Source organism: Paroedura picta, chromosome 11 (genome assembly GCF_049243985.1).
Source record: "Paroedura picta isolate Pp20150507F chromosome 11, Ppicta_v3.0, whole genome shotgun sequence".
Lineage (NCBI taxonomy): Eukaryota > Metazoa > Chordata > Lepidosauria > Squamata > Gekkonidae > Paroedura > Paroedura picta.
Window position 1 is genome coordinate 35,155,747 of NC_135379.1, and position 19,646 is coordinate 35,175,392.

Genomic DNA, 19,646 nt, shown 5'->3' on the forward strand with positions numbered 1-19,646 from the left:
GGGACCCCAAGTATTAAAAGGGAGCCACCAAAGCATTTTGGGTACTTTGACTGATGGGGAAAAAAACACCTTTGAAGAGTTCATGTCCTCAGAAAACATAACCCAAAGACCGAGGCAGCTTTTGTTGAGCGCTTTTTATTACTATTCATCCATCCAGAGATTTTCTTATGTCTTTTGAGTCACACTCAGCTAATGGTGCTTGTCTTCTTAAAAGGGACCAAATCAGCTGTGAGGGGATTTGAAGTAGCAGGAAAGGAACTGGGAGGAATACTGGGGTGTTTGCATTGTAAATAGCCTGTAAGTTGACAAGTGTATTTCCCACAATCTTTGGAAGATACTAGTCTGTGCAGCTGAAAGCCTCCACAATCCCATCTTCCTTGCTCAACATACACTTACCTCTTCTAAAAAGCTGCTCTGTAGACACCCTGGCCATTTCTGATACTCAGCTCTAAAGTCACATATATGACTGAAATAAAAAGGGGGGGGGAGCTTTATATGAGAAGCTGAAAAGCGTCCCTATTTTATAACACAGGGAATATTTGGTTATAGCGGATGAGGGAAGGCTTGGAGGTGAGGCATCAAGAATTTTTTGGTGTGATGTGTAAGGCATCAGACATCACCAATCTGTCAAACCATCCAAGTGGTGATGGTATATATCTGAAATTTCAGATAACAGCCATTTAAGTGTGTCTTCTGCAGCAGAAAAAACAGGTAGCACACTAAACACTAAAGGTAAGGGAAAAGGTATCCCCTGTGCAAGCACCGAGTCATGTCTGACCCTTGGGGTGACGCCCTCCAGCGTTTTCATGGCAGACTCAATACGGGGTGGTTTGCCAGTGCCTTCCCCAGTCATTACCATTTACCCCCCAGCAAGCTGGGTACTCATTTCACTGACCTCGGAAGGATGGAAGGCTGAGTCAACCTTGAGCCGGCTGCTGGGATTGAACTCCCAGCCTCATGGGCAAAGCTTTCAGACAGCTGCCTTACCACTCTGCGCCACAAGAGGCTCTTTACTAAAGACTAATAAGGTTTTAATCCAGCATAAACTTTCATATAGCAGATCTTACTTCCTCAGATACAACCAGTGATTTTTTTTGTTGTTGTTGTATAGGAGATATTGATTGGGCTTACGACCCTGATACTAAACCTGTACTTTTAATATCAGTTTGATCTATAAGCAGTTATGCCATGAAAAACTTCAGATGGGAATTTCCATTCATTAAATTGTTATTAAAAGGCTAGGTCATTTTTCCCCATGTCTAGTTGGCAACCTTAGATATGAAGTAATAACCAACAATCTCTGGGTCTTGTTTATCTAAACACATTTTTATCCTGCTCTTCCTGCAAGGATCTCAGAGCAGTTTACATGGGTCTGCTTTCCATTAATTTATCCTTACAAAAGTCCTTTGAGGTAGTTTGGATAGAGCAGGCTTTCTCAACCAGGATTTTGTGACGGCCCTAGAAGGGTTTCCCAAATGGGTGTGAGTTAATTAATTTTTAAATATATTGTTAAAATTTGTTAAACATTTATTGAGTGATATGACCATATATGGCCAAGTATGGACACAGCTATGCTTCCCCATCATATACTGCACAATTGTGCCACTTCTGGGGTTTCTTGAAGCCTGAAGAATGTTTCAGGGGTTTCTCAACAGTAAGAAGTCGCTAAAGGCTGGGGGAGAGGACGAGCTAGAGATTGGCCACAGATCACTCTGTGAATTTGACAGCAGGGTTTGTCGAATACTTACAACTTAATCTTCTTTGCTTTCCTGTCCCAATGGCAACAAAGTATCTTGCACAAATATGAAATAGATTTTCTAAACATGACGTTTTGTACACGTCCTCATCCTTTTTGGTTCTGTTGAAGTATTGCAAGTCTGTGTATGTGATTAATTTGTCAAAGATACAACCAGCAATAACATCCCTGTAAAGATCTGCCTGGCATCCCTTGTTACAATCTCATTGCATGGGGATTTTCTGAGTTTCTTGATTTATATAAAATATTTAAAAATGGGCATAAACTTATAGTGCTGATCTTTTTAATGATCGTGCTGGCTTCTGGGTGTCCTGCTAATATATTCCTGACAAAATGATAATGGAAGTTTAAGAGCCATAATACACTGTGTCATTCTCTTATAATGACTCATTTTGTTGTTGTTGTTAGGTGCGAAGTCGTGTCCAACCCATCGCGACCCCATGGACAATGATCCTCCAGGCCTTCCTGTCCTCTACCATTATCCAGAGTCCATTTAAGTTTGCACCTACTGCTTCAGTGACTCCATCCAGCCACCTCAATCTCTGTCATCCCCTTCTTCTTTTGCCCTCGATCGCTCCCAGCATTAGGCTCTTCTCCAGGGAGTCCTTCCTTCTCATGAGGTGGCCAAAGTATTTGAGTTTCATCTTCAGGATCTGGCCTTCTAATGAGCAGTCAGGGCTGATCTCCTCTAGGACTGACCGATTTGTTCACCCTGCAGTCCCAGGGACTCGCAAGAGTCTTCTCCAGCACCAGAGTTCAAAAGCCTCAATTCTTTGATGCTCGGCCTTCCTTATGGTCCAACTTTCACAGCCATACATTGCAACTGGGAATACCATAGCCTTGACTAAACACACTTTTGTTGGCAGGGTGATGTCTCTGCTTTTTAGGATGCTGTCTAGATTTGCCATAGCTTTCCTTCCCAGGAGCAAACGTCTTTTAATTTCTTTGCTGCAGTCCCCATCTGAGTGATCTTGGAGCCCAGGTCAAGCCCTTACACAGGACCCCATAAGATCCATTTCTTCCCCATCTATTTGCCAGGAATTACTCATTTTATTAATACTTAATGTTTATACTTTGCTAAGTACTCAGATTCCTGTGATCGGTGTAATGTTTACAACCATCCTCCTTTAAGGTAGGCTAACATTATCCATATGAAATCAAAGAAGCCCAAACAGGAATCACCAAGGCTATGTTGTGCAGTAATATCAACTAGTATGTTTAACATTATCCATATTGCAGATGGATGATTGAGACTTTGGATAGCCTACAGGTGGTGAGTTCATTTCTGAGCTAAGCTTTGGAGTAGGCTCAGCACTTGTGCTCTATTGGATTGGTTCTTGGGCATCAGACTTTGTTTACATTGAATTAATTTGATATTCTGGCAGTTCCGATGTGTACATTTGATAACGGTAGTTTTATTGATACTGTCTTTATCTGAGATAACGAGCAATCCATAGACAAGTTGCTGCTGGGTGGGCTGTTTGTTAGTTAAACAATGCAGAGTAATCTATGGCTCATGAAGTTTTTATTTCAAGGTAGACGGGAGCAGCAATGCAGATGAGTTCATTAATCTCCTTAACCATTAAGAAATGAAAAACACTCCACAATAACCCATTATGTATTACTCTTCTAACATGTCTCCTCCATAAGATTTGCCATTAAAATTAAAATATAGGCACTTTAACAGCTAGTTTAGAAGAGTCTGTGTCACTGCTGTCAGCGGCTCAAATATTATTAACTGAAAAATCCACCAAAGCTATTGCCAGTCCTGTATCACACTGTGATTTGCTAGTCATTACAATATACCGTTTCTGGTATATAAAAGCCAGTGCATTAAAAGGAGCTTAAGGGAATGTGAGGGATCTAAAGGCAAATGGTGGGGTGAAGGATGAGTTTACTGTGGCAAGGGGAGGGGAACATCTCCCAAGAGAAACATCACCTGTGCACAGCAGCAGTTAACAATGCTTAAAATAGGGTTTCTCTTTTGTTTACCAAGGATTCATAGGTGATTTCTGTCTTTTGTTAACAGCCTATCTGAGGAAAAGCGTATAAGGCCTCTTATGCACAGCGGCAGCTACTGCGTGCTGCCACCGTGCCTTTGCGGCGGGGCATGATGCCCCACCATTTCCCATGTATGCACGGAAGCGGGGCATGCTGGGTGGCCCTGGCTTAGCGTGTGCTTTACGCTGGGGCCAGGAGGGCCGGATCGCTGCCGGCTGAGGTAAGTGAAGTGGCGGGGGTGTGGGGGTGGAGGAGGGGCCGAGGGGATCGGGGTGGGGCCCGGGGGTCACCCCTGCCAGCTCCGTGGTTCCACGGAGCCCGCAGTGGTGTGCGGAGTCCTTTAGGCTGGGCGGGCCAAGGCTGAGCGGGCCGATAGGCCTGGTGCTGGCAATTATGCACAGCACCGGCCCACCGCAGCCCTGGCTTAACACAGGCCTTCCGTAGCCCTGGACTGGGAGGCGCCCGTGCTGGCAACGGCAGAAAGCATTATCGGGGATTTTCCCTGAAGTGCTGCTGCCACCAATATGGGCAATATGGCCCATGCATAATGGGCCTAACACTTTGCTGTGCTAAAATCTCTAAAGAATATGACTTGCATAGGATAGGATCACTTGCAAGTGACTACTCAAGCACATCCTTGAAGCTGCAAGTACATGCATATGAAGCTGCCTAATACAGAATCAGACCATTGATCTGTGAAGACCAGTACTGTGTACTAAGACTAGCAACAGTTCTCCAGGGTCTCCGGTAGAGTCTTTTCGTTTCTAAGGGCAGGGGAAGGTACCAAGAAGGGGGAAAGAAAATATAAAACAACACGACGTAAAACACAAAACACTACAAATAGAAGAAGAGTGGAGCAGGACACAGTTTTATGGATTGCAGAACTAGGAGCAATTTTTATTTTGTTTATTGATTGATTCCTTAAATTTTTAGCCCGCCTCTCTCCACATGGTGTGGCATAGGGCAGGGATCCAGCCACAGGGTGACCCACCTGTTGGCCAGTACTGTGCAGCGAAGCCCAGGCCATGGGGCTTTAAATAAGGGCGGGACACATTACAGTGAAGCCTGTGCTTCCCAGGTCTGTCCTGAACCGCACCCACCTGAAAGCGTTCCTCAGGGAGCCAGCAATTGGCTGGCTGCCAGGCAAGCTGCCCAGCATTCTCTGTAAACACGTGTCCCCTTTCTCCTTTGATGCCCAGTCCTGCAGCTGCAAAGCAACCTTCATTGTGTCTGTGTCTGCAGTTTCACATCGCCTGGGCAGTATAAAAACCTCAAGATCTGATATGTGATTGTCCCATCTTCAACAGAGTTGGATTTTAAAATGAGAGACTCAAGCTGTTTATATATGAATCCTCAACTGCAAACTTAAGTCGAGGCAAGAGCTACAAATTTGAACAGGAATTTTTTGTTTGACTTGACTGTGTAAGAAGAGGACTCAGTACTGGAAACAGATCCACAAGTTTTGGGGTCTCTGGTGAGCCATGGGGAAAAAAATTGAAACTCTGTGATAGCAATTAAGACTGTAGTCCTAAGGACACTTTCCTTGGAGTAAACTATATAAAATAAACAAGAATTTACTTCTCAGTAGACCTCTTGTATTGTTCATCACAATCTGGGGCTGATCTCTGTATGTGTTTTCGCCCTTGCATTAGATCTGGAAATACAGTTGTCTTATCCCCTGCCCCCCTCCCTGGATATACCACTTCTTAATTCTTTGGTGATCACATTAAAACAGTGTCTTGGTGAGAAATGTTCTCTTGAAGCTTTAGGATACTCATGTGTACTATTTTGTTTCCGACTTAATTGCTTCTTGATGAGGATGGGGGAATATTTTTAACTAGTTTTTCTTCACTCATGGTTATTTCCTTCCCTGGAGCATAGAATTCTACCCTAAGTGTCTTGGTTAAGCCAGTGGTTGAGCTATGTGGATGCTGGCAGGTGTATATATATCTAGACAACAGACTTGACAAAGGAGACATTTATCCAGCTAAGATAGCAAGATACTGAGGTAGCGTTAAGTGCCTGACTTGTATTATGTTCCACTTTCGAAAACCTTTACTGTGTTGTCTCATCTGTGAGTCAGCTGGCAGGGAGGTTGGAAAAATTAACACAGCTGACATCTTGTCTGTTACTGTAACTGAATATTTTCACCTCTGCAAGGCACTTTGACTGATACCAAATTGACAAATAACAAGACAAGAGCTTCAGAATTGCTCTAAGCCTGGTGTTCATATGTAGCAAACCACACATTATTTCTGCGATACTACTGTGCTGCCTTTCTTTGCTTTTAGTAGGTTTCTTCGTAAGCTTCAGAAAAGACCACCAATCTCTAACCTCCTTTTGTCTATTTGCACACCATGTGACCATAAATATTTAGCCATACTTAATCCAATACTCCTGGGGTCCTATTGTCCTATGTCTGATTGTGATGGTTGAAAGTGCAGTCATGTTACAGCTGACTTATGGTAACTCCTGGACCGATTATGCATGGGCAGGAAAGGCTGGGCTGGTGCTTGCATAGTAGCAGGGTTAATCCCTGTTTATGCACAACATTGGCGCTGGCCCGACCCCCTCCCAACCCTGGCCCACTATAGGGCCTCTTATGACCTATGGGACAGGAACGCTTATTTTCCAGTGTCATGGCCACCGTTGGCAGCCAGGCCAGGACTGAAAATGGCCCATTCAGCTCTGTGGCGGTTCAAAGCACCATGGGATCAAATGATTTTTTTGTTGTTATTATTTGCAGGAAGGTGAGTTTGCATTCTCAAGCAATCTCACCTTCCAGCAAGAAGAAAAAAATCCCTGCTGCCCCCAATGTGGTGGAACCTTTCTGCTGCGACTGCGTTTCCCGGAGGGATGCACTTCGGCGATGCAGCTGCTCCATCGCCAAATAGTATTCCTTGCAGAGATGCAGAAACCAGCGGACCAGCTCTGCTGCTGAAATATGTCCCCTGTAGGGACACAAGAAATGGCAGAGCACGTTGGTCTGCCACAACGCATTGGCTGCCTGCCGTGCATAATCGGCCCTGGTGAAATTTTCAGGGTTAGAGAAGTTCAGAGGTGGTTTGCCCTCGGCTGCATCTGCATCATGTATTCCTTGCCGATCTCCCTTCCAAATGCGCGCCAGGGCTGATGCTGCTGAGCTTTTGAGATCTGATAAGATCCAGGTAGCCTGGGCTACCCTGCCCAACAGATCTCAGCAAATATCATTACTTTTCAATTAGCAAGTTTTAAATCTTTCTTTGCTCCTTTTTGTGCTTTCGGGGACTGTTTACCACAGAATAGTAGTGTGATAGAGCTTCTTGTGGCGCAGAGTGGTAAGCGGCAGAAATGCTGTCTGAAGCTGTCTGTCCATGAGGTTGGGAGTTCAATCCCAGCAGCCAGCTCAAGGTTGACTCAGCCTTCCATCCTTCCGAGGTCGGTAAAATGAGTATCCTGCTTACTGGGGGGTAAAACGGTAATGACTGGGGAAGGCACTGGCAAACCACCCCATATTGAGTCTGCCATGAAAACGCTAGAGGGCATCACCCCAAGGGTCAGACATGACTCGGTGCTTGCACAGGGGATACCTTTACCTTTACAGTAGCCTGATACAGAATGTATGAATATTATACAACTTTAAATAGTTTGGGATGAGTGATAAAGGCTTCTGAAAATTGTTGAAGGGACTAAATCTGAGCATTTTCTTCTGGAGACGTTCCCTGCTTTTGGCCTTCAGCAAAGAAAGGATGTTTGAATTTTGACCTTTCACAGTCTGGTCAGCAGGAGCCCTTTCCAACTGCTGATCCCCTTATATTTTCAGTGCTCTTTTCTTTCCCTATTATTAACACGTTCACCATATTAGAGTGTGCTGTGTTTGACATTGTTGCTGCCAGCCCATCTTTTGTTGACACACTGTTGGCAGAAGGAGCAGCTGCTGGGTAGCTTGTAAATGTTCTCTGCTAAGTGTGCGCCTGCTAAAAATAAACATTTTTGCACAGGTGGTAGCTTTGTCTGGGGTTGTGATTTGGCTCAGTTTTGCAGAAGGTTCTGTGTTATGTGAATCCATGCCAGAAATACTTGGCAAGGGTAAATGAGAGGATTACCACCTCAGCAACAAGTGGATGGGGGCAAAGATTGCATTACTCGTTCTGTGGCTTGCCATATTTTGCTGTTGGAGGATATGTGAGCAATCTCTGGAATCCTTCAAGATACCTATTTGCATCAGGCCATTGCAAAGTGTTGCTTGGTTCATCAACAGTAACCATGGGGGGGGGGAGTGCTACAGCAGCAGTATCAAAACATGATATTGCAGAATTTGGCAACGTTCCATAGATGTTAATGTAGAAGTAAGGTATTGAAATTGCTTAATGGATTATTGTTGTAAATCTGGCGTTATTTTCAGCAGTCAGAATTCAGCATCTCTTTCCAAAGGTCTTTTATCATGTTTACTTGCCCACCTTTCATTTGTTTTCTTGATGAATCAACTCAAAATGTCTAATGAGACATTTGACCACATGACAAGTGTAGTACATGATAAAATCTGTGTTATATTTGTGTGTGTTGAAGGGGATTTGGAACTTGACGGAGAGCTTGTATTCAAAGAACAAATTCTGCTGGGCACATGCACATATTGGGACAGCAGAAAATAGCTCTGTTTTTTGTACCCCAAGGGCATTCCTGCAAATTGGTAAAAATAGCATTATACCAGCTGAATGGCGTAGCGCTAAATATTATCGCACCTCCCAGCTGCTCCTCACCTTTTTGCTGTCTCATTCTTGTCTCCTGTCTTTTTGGAGCTGGAGAGCCAGTTTGGTGTAGTGGTTAGGAGTGCCGACTTCTAATCTGGCATGCCAGGTTCGATTCTGTGCTCCCCCACATGCAACCAGCTGGGTGACCTTGGGCTCGCCACGGCACTGATAAAACTGTTCTGACCGAGCAGCGATATCAGGGCTCTCTCAGCCTCACCCACCCCACAGGGTGTCTGTTGTGGGGAGAGGAATGGGAAGGCGACTGTAAGCTGCTTTGAGCCTCCTTTGAGTAGGGAAAAGCGGCATATAAGAACCAACTCGTCTTCTTCTTCTTCTTCTTTGCGCTTCTCACCTTTGCGCTTCTCCACAACTGCTGCTGGAAATGGCGGAAGAAGCAACGCGCTTTATACACAACTCTCTTCTGCCTGTCAGTCAAGCCAGGCAACCAGTCCCCTTTCTCCATGCTTTAAAGGTCCCGCAATGCCTGCTAATATTTTTTTTAATTCATACTTTTCCGTTTTAATGCCTACGCATCTAATCATACATGCATAGTGCTTTTTGAACACCACCCCTTATGGAATCACGAGTCTTGATACTTAAAAAAATTAATCTCATTCCTGATTTTTTTGGGGGGGGGGGGCTTTAGAGAGGCAATGCTTTATGTCACAACTTTGGGAGAAAATTATTTCTGGGATTGCCTGTACATTTGTCTGCCTGTTCGTTGCTCATCACCCTGAAGTGAAAACTTTTTAAAAAGGCTATTTAAAAAAAAACATTCCTGTCCCTGGGAACAAGGGAGAGGGAGGTGGGTGTGAGAGCGGGACGAGGCAGGTCCTTTAGTATGTTTGAGCCTCCACACCTTCCCTCTGCTGGTTGCCTGCTGGTTGCTCTCCCTTAGCTAATGCTGTATAGGCTGGGGAATCCACTTTATGTGATTTCCCAACTAGCGCTTTAAAATAGAGGATGTAGCCAGCCGGCTACTTCCTAGACGCCGGATGTTGGTGACAACATATGGAGGGGCCGGAATAGAACGACTACGTAAGGTAAGCATCTCACTACATTTAACATTTGCGGACATCCCCCAGGAATTGGTAGAACATTGAAGATCTTTAAGTTAGAGTGCATGTAGCTCCCAAGACTTCTTGTCACTTCTCCTTCTTCTCAAACAAATTTCCATGTCATTATTTTGAGTGTCATTGACATAAGCCCTAAAACTATATCTTGGCAGTTAAATGTCCTTCCAATTTAAGGAAGTCTTATAGGAAAGGAAGTGAAAACACCCTGAAGTGAAAACATCCTTCTCATAAGCATCACCTCTAGTGCATCCAGAAAGTGGAAATGAATGCCTTGGGAAGCTTCAGCTAACAGTTCCTCGTCTAGTAGGAACTGTTTCCTCGCAGATTATGGATATAAAACCTTAGCACTGCAATGATATGACATGACTTGAACAAGTACGTAGAAGAATTATCCTGCTGTATTCCTGGTGGCTTGTCAAGACCGATAGCGGAGCAATTGAGGCTGGCCTGCATTTTCTGAAAGGGGGCTTTGTGATACAAGATTGGCAGACTCCAAAAATAACCCCAAATTACAGATCATTGTTCAATGAGCCACAGCTTCAGGTTGTGTCTCCTTTGTGGACCACGTCTGAATATATTTTACCAAGTCAGGGACGTGGCATTTTCTGCAGTGGTAGTTTGCTTTTGGAACACGTTACTTATTTTAATTGTAAGCTGCCTAGAGCAAGACTGTGAAGAGACAACATAGAAATATTGTAAATAAATAAGGTGAGGTGCAACCACTGAAAAAAACCCTGTCACTGGTCATCACCTACCTTACTTCTGCAGGTAAGGGACAAAGAGAATAGTGCTTGTGAGGAGGATTTCAATTGGTGGGCTGATGGAGGAAGAGGCATGAACTGTTTATAGCACTTTTAATTGTGCGTTGTAGTCAATGCAGATCTTTCAGCAAAGGAGTGATAGGAATAATGTATCTAGCCCCAACAATTTTCAAAGGCAGTCCTCATGCTATTGCTTTTCGTCATTGTAAGCTGGCTTCAGTATTTAGAGAAAGACTGGATATAAAGATTTAAGAGAGAGCAAGGGGAAAGGAAAGGAATGGGAAGGCGATTGTAAGCCGCTTTGATTCTCCTAGTAGAGAAAAGCAGCATATAAAAACCAACTCTTCTTCTTAAAGAAATAAAATGTTATCCTTCCTGTTATGTATGTGGACAGAATGTTGCTAATGTGAACCACCATGCAAATTGTAAAAGGCCCAGTCAGAGACTCTAAATTCTCACCTGTATGGACCAATCATAAGGCTATGTTAAGGGTCAATCAGATCTCTTGCCAGTTCCACTGAATTGTATACAAGTTCATGTTTTCCTCTTCTTGTTGTTCGGTATTTTGGTTGGTATTTTGATTCAATAAAAGAGCTTGTGTTTTCGAAGAACTTGTGGTCTGTGACTACCAAACCCATAGACTTATTCCTTTCAAAATGTAGCGATTAGAAGCTATGGATTTATGGACAAAGTGAAACAAACTGAAGGCATGGAACCTATCCCCTCTTCTGAAAGTGATGTGCTGAATTCCTTTTACTTTAATTAACCATACAAAATGTGGAACTTTTAAAAATGTCTCATTAAAAGTATAATGCCTTAATTGTTGGAGGCCCCTTCATTTCCTTTTCACAACTGCTGTCTGAATACTATTGTTCAGTAATCCAGACCAGTTGTGCTGTCAATTAAATATTCAATCACTCACTAGGAATTTTGATGAACAATTAATTTGTATTTAATTACTCTCTTTCAGTAGAGATTTACTATTGAATAGCCAGAGTATATCAGCCTGTAATTTTAGATGCCTCTACATGGACATCATAGAACCACATTTCCTCTTTCTCTGAGGTTTTACCTGGTGTTGGTATTCTTGTTCAAGAAGTTACTTGCCATTATCAGTCACTCCCATGATGAATAGTTCAACCCTAACAAGAATTGCACCCTTCTCACCAGTTAATGTGAGGTCTACGATCTCTCAAGTAAGTTGATTAATAATAACTTTTCTTTTGTATATCTAAACAGGCCTTTTTAATGTGGATGGCTCTTAGACTCATGGCTCTTAGAGTTTTGGGCAAAAGTTTATATCACTGTGGAGTCAATGTGGGGTCGTATATTCTCAAATGATGATTATATTTCTATCTTTATGAAAATAAAAAAAAATCATTATAAAAAAAAAAGAATTGCACCCTTCTAACCCCACAATGGGTTTCAGTAATTCTATTTAGAAGAAGAAGAGTTGGTTCTTATATGCTGTTTTTCTCTACCTGAAGGAAGCTCAAAGCGGCTTATAGTTGCCTTCCCTTTCCTCTCCCCACGACAGACACCCTGTGAGGTGGGTGAGTCTGAGAGAGCCCTGATACCACTGCCTAGTCAGAACAGTTTTATCAATGCTGTGGCAAGCCCAAGGTCACCCAGCTGGCTGTATGTGGGGGAGCACAGAATCGCACCCGGCATGCCAGATTAGAATTCCACACTCCTAACCACTACACCAAACTGGTTCTTTAGGGTTGTATTGTAAATATTCTTATATAATTTAACAGAAAAAGAAAAGTTGGTTTTATTACCTGCTTTTCACTGATCAAAGGAGTCTCACCTTCCCTTCCTCTCCCCAAAACAGAAACCTTGTGGGGCTGAAAGAGCCCCAATGTTACTGCTCTGTGAGAGCAACACTATCAGGGCTGAGAGATGGCCAGGGTCACCCAGCTGGCTGCACGTGGAGGAGCAAGGAATCAAACCTGGTTTGTCGGACTAGAAATTGCACCTCTTAACCACTACACCACACTGAATCTGCACCACAGCCACCACTCTTAACCACTCCACCACAGACATCATGAGAGCAGAGTACACCACATTGCACTGAAAGTGGTCCTTGGGTGAATCAGGTTCATATCTCTACTCTGGCATTGAAGTTTGGTGAGTGGTCTTGGTCTTGTCTCAACCTAACTTACCTCACTGGGTTTTTGTGAGGATAAAATGGAAGAATTGGGGGGGAGGAAGGGTTTGAACTCGGATTTCTAATTTCTTGAGCATAATTATTGCAGTATTGCTATTAATAGCACAGTGGCAGAATTTAATTTAGCATCAAATATTTGAAATTCTAGGATCTTTGAGGTATTTAATGTTCTGTCAGCTGGTTTAAAACCAACATTCTAGATTTCATGGATCACAAAGTAAAAGAACCAGGTGGTGAATGACAGGATCCTTTCTTGATTTCTTGTTACTCATAAAATATCTTCCTATGGTTCCCTTGTTTTAATTTGAGATGTTTGTTTTCTCTTCACAAAAAGAAAATTCATGCACTGCTTGCAATGCTACCAAATTAAACATCTGTGCAAAATGCGTGATTTGCTGGATTTCTTTACATCTGTTTGCAGATTGTGCAGATTTTGGCTTTGTACTTCAAAATTTGATTTGTTTTAAAGAATCAAATTTGAAGCACTGTGGTTTAATCAAGGAGGTCCCTGTGGATTAGGATGAACTTGATTTTTATTTTATGTTCTCTGCAATTATATTGCCTTTGGCTTTCCTTTAAATACTTGGAAGTTAATGAAAGAAGTACTTCTAAGCTCTACCAGCATTTCTAGCTGGAGGGAAAGCAACTGGTCTCTTGAGCATTGTGAGCAACTTCTAAATCTGCCCACCTCATTTCCTTATGGTAACTTTTCTTGTCTGTGCACTGATTGCTCCTTCCCCAAACAGCTAGCAGATTTTGAACAAGTGCACAGCAATTCATAAGTGGTGTTAATGCCAAATACTCTAGTCTTGTTTCTCTATATGTGCCTTTGACAAATTTATAGACGGTAGACTACCAGCCTTGCTATCTAAGTGGAACTTTCAGGGTCACAGCCATATACCTCTGTATACCAGATAATGGTGATTAACAAGGAAAGAACATCATTTTCATACCAGGAAAAACAGAATCAATTAGCTGGACCATTCTAGTCTGTTCCAGCAAGGCAATTCTTACATTCATGGAAGAAGCTGTCATCTGAACAGAAGCCTAAATAACAATGCCTATTCACACCACATTGGCTCTCTAAGACCCATTATGTACGGGACTGAAAATCTGGAATGGCAGCAGCAAGCCATCCCAGATTATGCACCCTGCTGCTGCCATCTCAGCCCTGGCCCAGCACAGTGCCCTGGAAGACCCGCGATAAGGGAATACAGAATCTTCCGCGTTCCCCCGGATGCCACAGGTGCCAGCGGGAGCTGGGTCAGAACTTTTGGCCCAGCCCTTCCCTCAACCTACGGTGTCCCTGGGGGGACACTGCATGCCCTGTTGGCTCCGCGGAGCCAACCGGGGAGTCTCCCACCCCCACCTTGGTGGGAGAGTGGCATGCCGCTCCCCGCTATTGTGCGGTGGGGGCCCCATTCACCCCTCCCCCCCACTCACCTCCTCACTGTTGCTGCCTCCAGGCAGCAAGTCAGGCTTTCCATCCCCGTCGTTGTACGTGTGCATGTGCACGCGCCCACACTACACCGGGGCAGCCCGCATACTCGGGGGGGGATTCTTCCCCCATGAGTACACGGGAAGCACTGGGGCATCCTGCCCTACCGCAGTGCCTGGCAGCAGCCCAGTGTGGCTGCTGCTGTGCATAATGGGTCTATATGAGGTTTTCCCCCAAGCCCTGAGAGCTTGATTAATAACATTTCTGTCAGCTTTCTTTGCTACTAAGTCGGGCATTTATGCACTTCTAGTACTGGAAGTGAATTCAACATGTGGACTGTTTCACCTCTTGCATCACCAGCACACAAGACTTCCTTGCCTCCTTCTTGTACTTTTCTTCCTCAGTTCCTTCTGTTCTGTTGCTGTCATTGAAGGGAGAATGACCTCCTGCTGTATTCAGCTCACATTCTTAAATCTGCTGCCTGACTGATCAGCCAAGGACAGCCACTCAGGCAAATAACTAGTCGTGTTGCTCTTCTGGCAGCCAGCTTACTCCTAAACACTTTAGAAAAGGGGGAGGGTAAGGGTTGTAGAAGAGAAGCCCGCTCCTCACTTTAAGGACAAAACTTGTTTACTGGAAACGTTTTCACTTGCTCAGCAAAAGCAGCAGGGATGGTGAACCTGAATTTGCATTTATAGTACAAATATGAAAAATGAAGTCTACCCTGAGCATGTCCTTAAAAGAGATTATAAATCTGCTTGCTTGACTCGAGCTCTGTGATGGGTTTTGAATGCTCTGCTCAATGAGAGTGTGACTTCTGGAAGCCAGGTATGTGGTTTGTTTGGGACGGTGCCAGTAGTGGCCATTCTTTGGAGCGGGGAATCTCTGTGCAAGGGCCAGGTCTGTAATGAGAGATGTAACCGGTTGTGTTGAGTGTGCCGATCGCATAAACTTTGGAGTGTGGTGGGTTAATACTTAGATACTCTTTTGTGTATAGTTCAAGTGAAGGCCACCAGCAATGACTTCACTTTGGCTGGGGTTTCCCTGTAATCCATTTAGCAAATTAAAGAGATTACTTTGATTGGTGCCATTATCTCCTATTCTCTTGCGGTTGAACCACTTAACCTGTGCTTAATTGAAAGAGATAGAAAGGGTACAGTAACAAATACAATCAAATGAAAGGGGCAATAGGATCCGTAGGCCAAACAAATGATCAGCACTAGGCTAACAATAGCAGATTAGAGGTGAGATCAATTAATTAGAAGCTATTGTAGGAGTTGGGTGGCTGCCAAGCTTCCTAATAGCCTAAACCATCATGCTGCTCTGTATAGGCGGATTTTAATGACTGGGAGTTGATGTGGTTATTTCAATAATTACAAATTTTAATAATTACTTCATTATAATGCAAAATTCATTGTTCAGCAGGTTCTGTGCAGATATTTTCTGTATATATAGAATTTGGCACAGTATACCTGGAGTTGGAGATCGTACGGGTGTGAGAAGGGATGGTTTTAAGTGCTAAGTTGTGAAGTATTTCAGTAATGATTGTTAATGTTTCTTCCTCGGGACCCATGTTTCTTGATATAAGAAAGCTTTAGCTTCATATCTAAACATAGTTGGTACATGGTGACTAAGTGAGCATTTTGCATATGAACTAAACTGGTTCTTTGTATCCTTTTGCCATTTTTAGTTCCCATGAGAATTCAGCCTATATTTTCTGAAAACCATCTTGCTGTAAAGCAGTTAGATGAATTATTTTGAGTTCTTGGCTCATGAAGATATCGTGGGTTGTATTGCTGGAATCAGATCCTATCCATTTCACTCCAATCCATTTCACTTGTAATATTGGTTTAATCTGACCTGCTTTGTCCATCTGAAAAGCAGTGCCAAGTATTTACCTTTGCCTGGGCTGATTCTGCACTTACTTTGTTTATTCCTTTGTGGATCCTGCTGAATTCAGATCTATTTGAACTTGGGTCTTCCTCTATCTCCCACTCCCCATTGAAACAAAAAGTGTTCTACACATGATTAGGGAAGCTCAGAAGGGGGGGAGCTAAGTGCAGTAGGAGCCTCTTTCTTTCTTTTCTTGAAGGGAAGGAGAGAAGATTAGAGACAGCAGAGGGGGAATAAATCCAAGAGGAGAATCTCTGCCGAGAGAAGTTAGGACTTCTAGAGCTTCTGTCGAGAGAAGTTAGGGCTTCCACTTTAAGGGAAGTCTTGCAATCTGGGAATGAGGAAGCCTTTGAACTGACACCCTGGCCAATCAGGGCTTTTCTACAGCATTGGAGGCTCGAGGCAGCAAGTTAATTCAGGAAAAGCAGTGCCTTTACTCATGCCGATTTTTCAAATATTGAGGGTTATATCCACTCCAGGATATCGCGGGGAAAAGGTAGGGTCACTCAGAATCAGTCATGCTTGTTGCAGATGAAAAATTTAAATCACCGAAAATCAAAATGGAAATCGCATTCAGTGTAGACGGAAGGGACTGAATCAACCTGGGATTGTAATAAAAGCTCCGTGCAGATTCAGCCCTGGTAAATGAATGCTATTCCTGTTTGTTTAAACTCATGTTTCAAAGGAAGAGCTTTGGAGAGAAAAATAAAATATATTTTGTTGTTTTAAAAGATACCTTTGAGAATATTTTTTGGTCTTCGGGATTGTTCTTGATTGTGTTTTTAATATTTTCCTGGAATGATGAGGGACAGAAAGTCGGGGCCACCGTCTGGTGTCCAGGGAAATCTTTCTTTGCTCACCAGTATGATTTCATTCTTGCTAATATTGATTCCCTTCCCAGAACCAAAGAACATTCCTCATGAGATGTACAGTCTGGATCATGGCTTTTCTCTGTGTGTTTTTTTAAAATTAAAGTGGCAGCATTTTTTCAGTGGTAAAGGTAGGAGACTTGCACAAAAGAAGTTTAAAATACTTGAAAGGTCATGTTAAATGTACATCAGGTCAGCAAGTCAAATACCCTGTATGTTTCTTTGGGTTGCAGATCTTCACCAGATCTTTTCAGAATGTTCAGTTTATTATTGGATGTTCTCACTATGTTTGTTCCATTATGTTACTGTTCTCCTGTTATGACTCTTTCACTACTGTTCAATTTATCATATTATCTGTACTGTTTTTATTCCAGTTCCATATAAACCACCCTGAGCCTCAGGGGAGAGCAGTATGTAAATATAATAAATAAGTAAAAATAAATAAATATTTCAATAGGCTTTTCATGGAAGTTTCATCAAATAGGTAGAAGTGGTGGTACTTGGATTGTATCCTGAAGTTGAGGAGAGGCTCCTGACTTTGTGTCTTAGCCTGCACATGGATCAGAATACTGGGTAGTGTTTTTGGCAAGGTTTTCAGTCTTTTAATGGGAGTTTTAATGAGGTTTTAAGACACTGTAACCCGCCACGAGCCATTTGGGAATGGTGGGAAATAAATCGAAATAAATCGAAATAGTAATAATAATGATAATGATAATGATAATGATAATGATAATGATAATGATAATGATAATAATAATAATAATAACAATAACAATAACAATAACAATAACAATAACAATAACAATAACAATAACAATAACAATAACAATAATAATAATAATAATAATAATAATAATAATAATAATAATAGAGCTGTTCTATTTGGATCATCAGTGGATGATTGATTTATTTGGCCCTGCGGTGTGCTAAATGACTTCTCAAAATCAGGGGGGGAAATCCTTGCAGAACGTATCTTGATAATAATCCTGTGTATCAAATCATAGTAGATTTAATCATTATATGGGGTTGGCTTGCTGCGGTGGAAACTGATGTACAATATCAAAATATAATTGAGTGGTTCTAAAAGAATTTGGAATAAATAATGTAGTCCACATGGTGAGAGACTTAGTTCGGAGGGGGGAAATCATTTTGATGTTTAAATTACTTTGTTAATTTTTTAATCACCTGCAATTTGAACAAATGCAAACCAGCTGGTGAAAAGAAGCAATCTGTCCCAATCCATAGCATTATTCCCACTAGGGACAACTTCCAGGCATTAGTATGAACTATTTTGGTGATCTGACAATTTGCAGTTTCCCCTCAAAAGACCATGACAGTCAGAAGATCCATTCCTTCCTTTTCCTGAAAATGCTGTTTTCAGAGTGTAGTCTGATTTTCCAAAGTTTTTTGTGCAAATGTTTAGATTTTTTGGAAAGAAGGCAAGAGACCTGGCAGTTTCTTCCAAAGGCGTCCCCAGGTTGAACTACCATCAAAGTTAAATATCCGCTGACTCCCAGGGATACTAGTCCCTTCAGGCCTGGATTGAGGTCATTAGCAGGTCAGCTTTGGAAAGCATGTAGTAAGGCTGCCTTCATCTCTCCTGGCCTGAAGATAAACAGAAAATTTCAGTTTCTATTGTTACCAGACCAGTAACCTTCATATGCAGTAATAGCTTCTTAACAAATGTCAAAAATAGTGTTGTTCTTGTAACTTGAAAAGCGTTGCCCCCCCCCCACAAATTATGTTGCATTTTCCCCATTATTTTCCAGTGTTTCTGATAGGCAGATCAATAAGTCTAATGGAATAATTCCCACATGTTCTATGTCTTGCCACAATATGTCCTTTGTCTTATGCGTCATGGGTAGGCTCTATGTATGTGGACATGTTATGCAGGTGTGGCAGATTGGAAGGGCTTTTAAAAAATAATTAATAGAATTTATCTTGGGCACCCTGTAAATAGGAAGGTAATACATCAGCACCAAACGGCTGTTAATAATGTTTATGTTACGGGCTGTGGCAAAAGCTATTTAGGTTATATATTGAAGTTTAACATTCTAATGGAAAGGTTCTTCATATTCTTTTGCTGTGAAATCAGGTTACCTTGAACTTGACTATGCTTTTGAAATGAAGGACAAACAAGTGAATATTGAAAAGGAAACTATTCTGTAATGTCATGAAAGTATAAGTTTGAAGTGTTGATTTTAACCTTCAAGGCCATATGCAGTCTGGGTCCCGCGTATCTAAGGGATCACCTCTCCCAGTATGCCCTCAGAAGAACTTTAAGATCTTCTAATACCAATATGTTAGTGGTCCTCAGTCTGAAGGAAGTGTGTCTGGCATCAACTAAGGTCATGGTCTTTTCAGCTATGGCCCCAGCCTGGTGGAAGACCTTGGCCCTGGCAGAACTACCTAAGTTCTGCAGGGCCTGCAAAATGGTGCTGTTCCATCAGACCTTCATTTGAGGCCAGAACAAGTGAGCACCCACTGAAATCTATGGGCCTTCCTTTATCTCTGGACTCCCCTCCACCAAGTTGGAACCCAATTGGAAGAGCATATTGTCCATGGAATGGACAGGGATAGTCAACCTGTGGTCCTCCAGATGTCCATGGTCTACAATTCCCATGAGACCCTGCCAGCGTTTGATGGCAGGAGCTCATGGGAATTGTAGTCCATGGACATCTGGAGGACCACAGGTTGACTACCCCTGGACTAGGAGACAGATCAACTAATCAAGCAGATGTGATGGGCTATCATAACTTTTTGATAATGTTTTAAACTGTGTTTTTTATAGACAATGTACATGTAACGTGTATAGTGAATCACCTCGAGCTTGCCTGTGGGGAGGGGGGATATATTAAAACCAATAAATAATACATAACAAAATTGTCATTATTTATGGCCTGATGTTTCAATCCACCTTAGGACATATTAGTAACTACTTTATTTCAATGA

General features: G+C 42.5%; 1 protein-coding gene across 4 annotated transcripts in view; it reads left to right on the forward strand.

The window, feature by feature from the left end:
* RARB (retinoic acid receptor beta) overlaps positions 1-19,646 on the forward strand; it is a 360,509-nt gene that overhangs the window by 157,601 nt on the left and 183,262 nt on the right. Inside the window, exon 1 of one of the 4 annotated variants that reach the window (XM_077302862.1) lies at positions 14,610-14,760. The exons of the other annotated variants lie outside the window; for them this stretch is intronic. The gene's annotated coding sequence lies outside the window, so the exon portion shown is untranslated. Of the gene's footprint in view, positions 1-14,609; positions 14,761-19,646 lie in introns of those variants that run through there. 4 annotated transcript variants of the gene reach the window in all.